Source organism: Anas platyrhynchos, chromosome 7 (assembly GCF_047663525.1).
Source record: "Anas platyrhynchos isolate ZD024472 breed Pekin duck chromosome 7, IASCAAS_PekinDuck_T2T, whole genome shotgun sequence".
Lineage (NCBI taxonomy): Eukaryota > Metazoa > Chordata > Aves > Anseriformes > Anatidae > Anas > Anas platyrhynchos.
Genome location: NC_092593.1, coordinates 7,419,049 through 7,427,667, shown reverse-complemented (window position 1 = coordinate 7,427,667; position 8,619 = coordinate 7,419,049). Strand labels below are relative to the sequence as shown.

General features: G+C 44.2%; 1 long non-coding RNA gene across 1 annotated transcript; it reads left to right on the top strand.

The window, feature by feature from the left end:
* Positions 1-276: 276 nt before the first annotated feature.
* Positions 277-5,516, top strand: LOC106020430 (uncharacterized). Its single transcript, XR_001195932.5, has 3 exons — positions 277-707; positions 811-865; positions 3,566-5,516. It is a non-coding gene; the product is annotated as an uncharacterized lncRNA (long non-coding RNA).
* The last annotated feature ends 3,103 nt before the right edge of the window (positions 5,517-8,619 follow it).

The window sequence follows — 8,619 nt, the reverse complement described above, 5'->3', positions numbered from 1 at the left end:
CATTGATCATGTCTTGTTTCATGTAGGACAGTGTTTCTCACACCTGGGAAAGTGCTGTGAACCCAAACCTCAGGCTCACAGTTTTATGGGACAAGTAGTTCTGTAGCTGGAAGGCCATTTTGGTGGGAGGTTTAGTGTTGTGATCGGGTAAATTCAAAACTGGAGATAGGGATTTATCTCTGTAATGAACCCTTTAGTGGAGTTTCCTGGTTAATTGCATCCCAGGTGAGTTAAATGGCAGGCTGATTAAAGACAGAGGGGAACAGGGAGGTGAGAGAGGTGAGCCTAGGCAACTGGGGCATCTATAAAGGAAGGCAGAGCTAGACAGCAAGATTTCTTTTTCAGTAGGGCTCATCTGGCAGCTGGCTGGAGTTAGCAGGAGATGAGAGAGGCTTTGTTAGTGGTGTATACCACCTACTTTTAGATATAGCTCTGCGGGGAACTTTCTTTGTTGGGTATGGGAGGGGTTTGGCTTTTGCTAGTCCTCTCTTCTCAGATAGAGTCAGGCTCTTCAAAGAACAAAGTTAGCCTCCATATTATCTACCCTTCGGCATTTCTGCATGACTCATCTGTGTACTTAGTTGAATAGGGAACAGTTATCAAGTCAACCACAGGATTTTGCAAACCACCTTAGCATCGTTGTAGGTATCTCAGTCAAACACACCTACTCTTTCTGCAGGGATAAGGAAAGAAAATGCTAGAAATGGGTAAGTGATCTCTTGATTTGCTGCTGTCCTCAGCAATGAATGAAGGGAAAATCTTGGAAGCTGAGCAACGGATTATTCATACAAGTCCTCTCATATTTTGCAGATGGTGATATGATCTGAAGTAGAGGATCCTCTTCTAAGGAAAAACTGAAAAAAAGGTGGGAAATTGAACATGCTGCTTAATCCTTGAGACTGTAGACGGATGCATGCGCACACAAACAGCTTTTACAGTAAATATGAGTAAATGACAAGTTTTCTGCCATTAGGTATTTTTTTTGCCAAGTGCAATACTCATTTCAGAAAGCACGGAGCTTTTGGTAAGAGGAACATATACTATTAGGAAAGTGCATTGAGGTGAAAAAATGATATTATGGAAGAGGTGACCCCTTAAAGATGTCTGACTGAGAACAAGTAAACTAGTTTCTGGTTCTGGTTCTTTCCCTGACCTCCTGGAGGGTTTGGCAGAACTCTTCCCTTCTGAGATTTTTTTGTCTTTTGGTTGGAATCCTCAGCAGACAGACCTACACTCCTCTATGTGCATAACACTCAATGCAACTAACCATTTGATTTTGACTGCAGCCTCTAAATGCCCCCAAAGTGGAAATAAATAAAAGACAATTTTTAATTTCTCATTTTTCCTTGGTGCTGGAAACCAATTCATCTCCTGGACAAGCTGCTGGTATCTTTCTCTGAAGCATCAACTCTGTCCATTGTCCCTGTTGTCCTCCTTAGTGTAGACAGGATGAAGCCCATCCCGAGAGAAAGTAAAAGCCCTTACTCAGGGTTAAAGGCCACATACCTGGGGAAAATGCATAATTTCAAGAGCAAGGAGGGATTTAGGGTGTGAGGGCAGATGACTAATGAACAAAACATTTTGGAAGTTCTCAGAGAGGGAAGAGGAGGGGTCACTGGAAGACCACTCCTTACACCACCCTGGGAGGGTGCCTGGAGAGCTGTGTGTGCTGCCTGTTGCACTCCAGCTGGAGGCTGGCAGAAGATGAGGCAGGCAGCAGGTCACTGGGAACATCCTGGGACCAGCACGTCAAAGCTTGTTGTTAGCTACCAAGCCATCCAGGTTCTTGTGGAACCCTGTGAGACACCAGATTAACACCCATTAGGGTAAGCACTGTCTCTCTGTCCTGGTAGTACGAGGAGTTGTCTTTGTGCATAGAGCATTTGTCTGTGCTGAGTAGAAATTCCAGAAGCAGCAGTGGGCAGAAAAAAAATAACACATAAGTTTCAAGAGTTGCTGTGCCAAATCCTAGGCTCTACAGCTGTGTCTACAACAGGGATTAAGAATGCGTCTGAGCCCAGATTTGCTGAGCATGCGCACTGTTTGCATACAAGAAGATGTAGGCAATAGGGTGGTGTTGGGTAGAAAGCTGAAACTTAAACTCGCTTGTCCCCATGTGAGCCCAAGTCCTCCTGCTGTGACCTGTCCAAGCAAAGCTACAGCTCTGCACCGCTGGAGATGGGCATGGTCCTTCAAGGGGCATGGAAGAGTCAGGGTGAAGCACTGTCTATAACCCAGAGATGACGGAACAGACCTCCATTTGGGAGCTGAGTCTCCTGCTGCTTCTAGACGCAGTGCCTCAGCAGAAGCGTTTGGGAGAGGCTCAGTGAGGGGATTGTGCTGGTTTTCCTTCCCTGTTCTACGCGTTTTTGGTGGCCTTAAAATACCTTTAGAAAGTGCAGGATATGGGTATGCAGTCAGAGCATTTTTCTGCTCCTGGAAACGTTGTTGTTCCTGCACTGAGCTGCCCTCCTTCTCCACTTTCTTCTCCCCTCTGAGATGGAAATGCATGAGTAAGCGTATGTATTATTTGCAGACTTGCATACAGGCCAGATCTTCTCATGGTTGAATTACCAGCCAGCCGCTCAGCCTGTCTCAAAGAAATGCTTTCTCTCGTGAAACTTTCCAAGCTGGTTTAATCCACCTTGGGTGGCAAACTCCATGTGCTCTTCCCCTTCTGGCACACACTTTGCATTCACCAGAGCCTGAATTAGCTCTGGGTAATTCCAGCAATGCCTTGGTCTGTGGAACGGATTCTCCAGCTGAATGTGTCGCGCTGCGTGTTCCTCGTCTACCTGGGTAGTCTCTTGGTCCGTGGGCTGGGCAGAAAAGGACAAGAAGGAAAAGGGAGAGCAAGCCAGTTCCTTGGAAATATTAGCATAACCTCTCTCTCCAAGGCAGGAGACTCAGCGGTTTGAATCGGAGATGCTTCAACAGCTGTATCACAGGAGGCCAGCACAGCTGGGGATTCCTGGCAGAATCAAATGGGTTTGTGCTCTTTCCTTCTAGGTGGGAGTGTCTTTTTTTCTCCATTCTCCCATTTTACAAAGTGTCACCTATACTTATAGCCCTCTTCTAGGATGGTTTGCAGCTGTATCCTTCATTCCATCTATAGGTCCAAGGATACTCTTACAACAGGATTCACCAGAGGGTGCTGTTACACATAGCCTTTTTCATTTTTCTTAGCCTAGAAGAAGAATGCAGCCTTTTAAGGGGACACTGAAATGTTGCCAGTTTTAAGATGCCAGATCCTTTTCTGAGTGGGAAGCTGCAGAAAAAGAAGTAGCTTTTTCCTCTTCTTCCTCTCTATTAGTGGTTGCTTGTTAGTTGCTTGTTAAGTTGATATTTTTGTTGTTTTCCTTGACCTGTCCAACAAGAATCATATCTTTTTACAGCTTCCCTCCTCACATCCCAGATCTTAATGTTTTAGGATGAGTTTACTGACTGCCTCTGTTCTGGGACTGATGTAAATAGCAAAATTAATTGTTTTTGCACTCCTACCTGCATGCCATGGGTTGGGTTTCTCCTGTGGTAGAAAATATTTACATTTGCTATTGCTCCACAGAAAGAAGAATGCTCTAGTTTCCCACCACCACCACAAAGACCTCTGCAGTTTTGCTTGCGCTATGAGGACCAGCTTCATTTCTAGCCTGCTGAGTGATTTAGGAACAGGCTGTGAGAACTGTCTTTCCTGCAGCATAGAGACAAGTGGCAACTGCGGATTGAGCCCAAAGCAGGATACATCTATCAGTTCTGCCTCCCGCAAGGAGAGGAAGAAGGTGGCAAGGATGAGGCTGAGGGACTGCTGTGCTCTTCTGCAGGTGGCACAGTTCCAGTCAGTCAGGGCAATTTGACAAGCACAGGGAGAGCATGTTGCAAACAACTCTCAGGCTTGCAACAGAGACCTGCTTGTTTCCCCTGTTTAATTTGGGAACCATGCATCCAAGCACACTTGGTATGTCTCCATGCGTAAGCCTATACTGCAGCCTATTGATTTCCTTCACCCTTGGCAAGAGTATCACAGCGGATTTTGGCTTTGCCTGTAATCTCTTGAGCGGATGAGACTAGAAATTCAAATGAAAACTTAACTCACTGACTGTCTGCATTGCCCACATGATGGTTGTTCCTTCGGCTCTGGTCTGGAGCAAGTCAGCTGTCTGTTTGGGCAAGAAAACTTGGGTATGGGGTATGCACGACTGGTTCCCATCTGCGCTGTGGGTCTACAGACATTGTGGATGAAACTGGTTCCAGGGACTTGGCTCTGCAAACCAGATCCGGAACATGAGCACATCTCCCAAAGGCCGCATAGGTAGAGGCTCTGTTATTTTTGACATGTATATGGTTTTAATCTGGAAGTAAGCCTCTGAATGCAGCCACCTGGCTCCCCAACAGTACTGTGCATTGCCTAACAATGTGAGCAGAAGATACTGGATCCACTTCTTCCCCTCTCTGTGCCAGAACCAACCAGAGAAAATATGAGTTCATGATGAAGAGCTAACATCTTATTTTTGGGATGGCTGTTTCATTGCCATATGGTTTTAGTAGGAGTAGTGGTCACCCATGCAGTAGAAGGCTTGAAGCTTCAGTTTGTGGCTTCTGCAGAGAGCTATTTTTGATAACACAGCCTTGTTTGCAGTGTGGCTTCCTCTAAGTATTCAGCTTGGAAGTGTTGTCCGTCCTCTTGGATTTTCCTGCCCTGAATAAAACTAACCATAACAAGTTAAAATACAGACAAATATATATTTGCATAAAGGGAAGAGAGCAGATATGAAAACAGCCCAAAATTCCATTCCTTGATTAATATGTTAACCAAAACAAAATTTTCTGTCTTGCTTCATAGCTTGAAAGTCCACCAAAACCAGTGCCCTGAGATATTGTCAATGGAAAGTGGTGGGATGTTTACCAGATTCTTTGTGATTTATTTATTTCTTAAAAGAATAATGAATAAAATAAAGGCAAGAATCAAAATAATAGTCCCAGGTGACAGATGTCTTTCTAATTTCTTCTAATTGTGAAAGGAAGTGATGTTCTTTTTAAGTAAGTATTGTCATACAGTCTGTTCTCCTCTACTCTGAATTATCTAGAGAAGGCTTGAATTAATCTTTTCTGTGTTGGTAAATTTCAAATATATTTCTATTTGTCCCATGCCTTTTGTAGATGAGTAAAGCTCCTCCAGCAAACGCACAGTGCTTAAAGCCACTAAATTAACTGAGAAGATGTCAGTTTGAGTTAACAGAATGAGAACTGGAGCTCCAGCATTTAGTGCTCAGGGACCTGAATCACTGGTGCAGGAGAGATGTGGGGAAGGAGGAAGTTTGCCTCTTGCATATGAGTCACCATATGTTACTGTCAGAGTCTAAAATGGAATCATGACAATCACATGTATGCAGGAAATGGACCGGAAAAGGCTGCTGTCAGTAAGATTCATTAAATCCCCATTCTCTTACATTCTATGACCTTTTCAATGTTTTTAGGAAGTCAGGGAGTTATACTCCTCAAGTTGTTACAGTAGCTTGTTTTAACAGTATTGAAGTAGGCACCTTTGTCTATAACCTCTTAGGAGTTTGAAATGTTTAATTTAGTGTTACCTAATAAGTCTGTACAGATGACAGAAGAGGCCTCTAAAATGTAAACCTTAATTTGTTCCATTGATGGGAACATGGGATAGAGACATAAACAAACATTTTTAGAGAATAGAGATGAGGTTTCCGGAAGTTCTCCTTGACACACATCTATGATTAAATTTACTTCTATGTAAATGGAAAGCCAAAAGCTGATATCAAATCTAATAAATTCCATTTTAAGAAAATGGAATGATCAGCATGGATTTTCCAAGCACAAATCAGGCTTAACCAACCCAATTGCCCTTTGTGATGAAATGGCTGACTATGTGGATAAGGGGAGAGCAGCAGATGTTATATACCTTGATATATTAAGACTTTGGATATAATCTGCTACAGCATTCTTGTTCCAAAACTGAGGATGTATGGGTTAGATGATCAAGCTGTTGGATGGGTAAAATAATTCTCTAAAGTGCTGGGTTCAAGTAGAGGCATTCCTTGGCTTGGTGTCCACCAGTGATGGCGGGCAGATAATGGAGCACCACCAGATTCTGTACTGTGGTCAGGATAGTAAGCAGTTATTTGGATGATGACAGAGAATAAATCCCCATCAAATTTGCAGGTCATACTAAATTAGGTGGAATGTTCGATGTTACGAATCGTAGTTCTTTTGGGTAAGATGGAGAAATTTGAGGCCTGGAGCAACAGAAACTTTACAACATTCAGAAAAGAGGAGCACCCATAGAGCAGAATAAACCCATGCATAGGTACCGTCTGGGAAGCAAGTGGTTGAGAAACAGCCTTCACCAGAAGGACTTTAGGGTTATGGTGGATGCCAGGTTGAAGATGTGTCAACAGTACACTGTCACAGCAATTAAGGCAAATGGCCATGAGCTTTGTTAGGAGAGAAGTGGCCAGAAGCATAAAAGAAACTGGGAAGATATGTGTATTATAGCAAGGTTACAACAGCTTAGTCTTCATCGTGCTCTTCCTCGGTCCACCTTAGATGCTCTGTCTTCTATCATTCTGATGCCAGCACCACTGTGGCTTTGTTCATGTATACAAGGTAATAAGATCAAAGCTCTCTTGGGTACCATTCTGTACCCAAGTTCAGTTACAGCTACCAGGTTCCAGTTACACCTACAGCTGAAGTGCAGACATGTATTTACGTCTTGATCTGTTCTGGACGTTCCTTCCTCTCCCTCTCCCACTCCTATCCTGTACCTCAAAGCTTGCAGTCAACCTCAGCTAAATTCCAAAAGACACCAGAAATGTGAGACAGCTGCTCAGATGCTCAGAGAAATGACCTGAGAAGAAAGAGCCAGGTGACACATCCCAGGAAATGGATCCTGTCCTAAAAGGAAAATGCATTCATCATTCAGATAACTTCTGCCACAGAAAAGCCATCTGGATAAACAAGGGCAGAATTACACAACCATTGCGCAGATCCTCATCCCTTCCTGGCCAGTTGTAGTAAGGCAGCTGTGTTACACAAGGATTCATCTGTGGGCAGAGAGGAGAACAGGAGACCGTGGGGGAGGAAGCACGGACCGGGATTTCTGAGGCTAGCAGTAAGGAGAGCAAGCACTCTCGTCACTGTTCCGTCATCAGATCCTTTGCATACGTGCAAGACTCTTAACTGGAAGTTGGGCAGAAGAGACCTCAGATCAACAGAGTTATGTAAGAAGGAGCCATAAGACCAAGGGAAAAGGGGAAGTGGGATTCTCAGAAGTCCACCTGCAGAATCCCACTTCTTCCTGCCTCTCTGCTCCTAAGCAAGGCAAGGTTAGGTGTCATCACAGCACCCATCTCCTTCCTACAATTCAACCCCACTGCTGCCCAGGCAATGAGTCTCCATTGCAAGAGGCTAGAAGTAATGAGTCTCCACTGCAGCAGCTTAGAAGCATCTCATGCTTCTTTGCTTCTTGCATTGGTTGACCACCTGTCCTCACTCAGCAGCCCTGTGCCTCCTCATCCCTCCTGGCTGCATCTTCTCCCGCACCCCAGCCCTTCAGCAGGAGCCAAGGGTTCTCCAGATGTCTCCTTTTTGCCCCATCTCTCCCATAAGGAAGGAAGCAGTCTGAGATGTTTGCTGGCTTGGGGAGGCAAAACAAGAGTTTGAAATTCAGTGGAAGCACTTGGAACATTGTGATGATTTTCTACAAATCCAGAATGGAGGAGGAATAAATTTTTGCTAAAGATGCACAGACTGACAAGAAACTTTTCAGGAAGCAGTTCAGAAGCATTTTCAGCAATGTTCACATTTATAGCTCAAAATAATAGGTGAAGCATTAACCAAAGAAAAACAAATGTCACCCGCCTCCAGTGGAGGAGCAGACCTTTCAGGAAGAGCTCTGCTTTTCCAATTTGGAAAATGTCAATAATGAAAATTGATTGGCAGCCTCAAAAAAAATGGATGAACCCTATACCCCCTAAAAGCCAAGCAGAAGTTGAGTACTGTAGAGACCTTACTCCCTGTTGCTCAAGAGAGAAGGCTGTAGGCCAGACTGAGACATAGCAAGCTGTGTGAATTCATAGATTGGGCTGAATCCCTCATAAATAGCGGAATATCATCCGGGAGAGAGGCTGCTATGAGAACAGGCTTGGAAGCTAGCTAGAATATGGCAAATCTATCGAGCAGCTGAGATAACAAGAACACACACAGGAGAGTTAAGGGCAGAAGGAAATGGGTGTACAGTGTGTGTCATAAATTACAAAAGGAGAGTAAGCAGGGTGTGCATGGGAGACTGAATGCTGTGAGCAAAGGTCAGGACCAGACACTAAAATGAAAAGGTACATGTGTGATGCAGCAGAAGCTGTAACCTAGCTAGTTTATGGGAAAATCCACAAGGAGATGGGAAAGGAAATATTTTTTTATTTACTTTTTTTTTTTTTTTCTCCCTGCCAAATGCTGCGGGTCATTAGCTTGGAGAAGCTCTGTTGGTATCCAAACAGACTCTCCAGAGACCAAGTTCTTACGTTCCTGCTCTGAGGCTGTCAGTTAAATCAAGGCATCTCAGAGGGCCAAGGCATCTCCAGAAACCAACATTCCCTATAG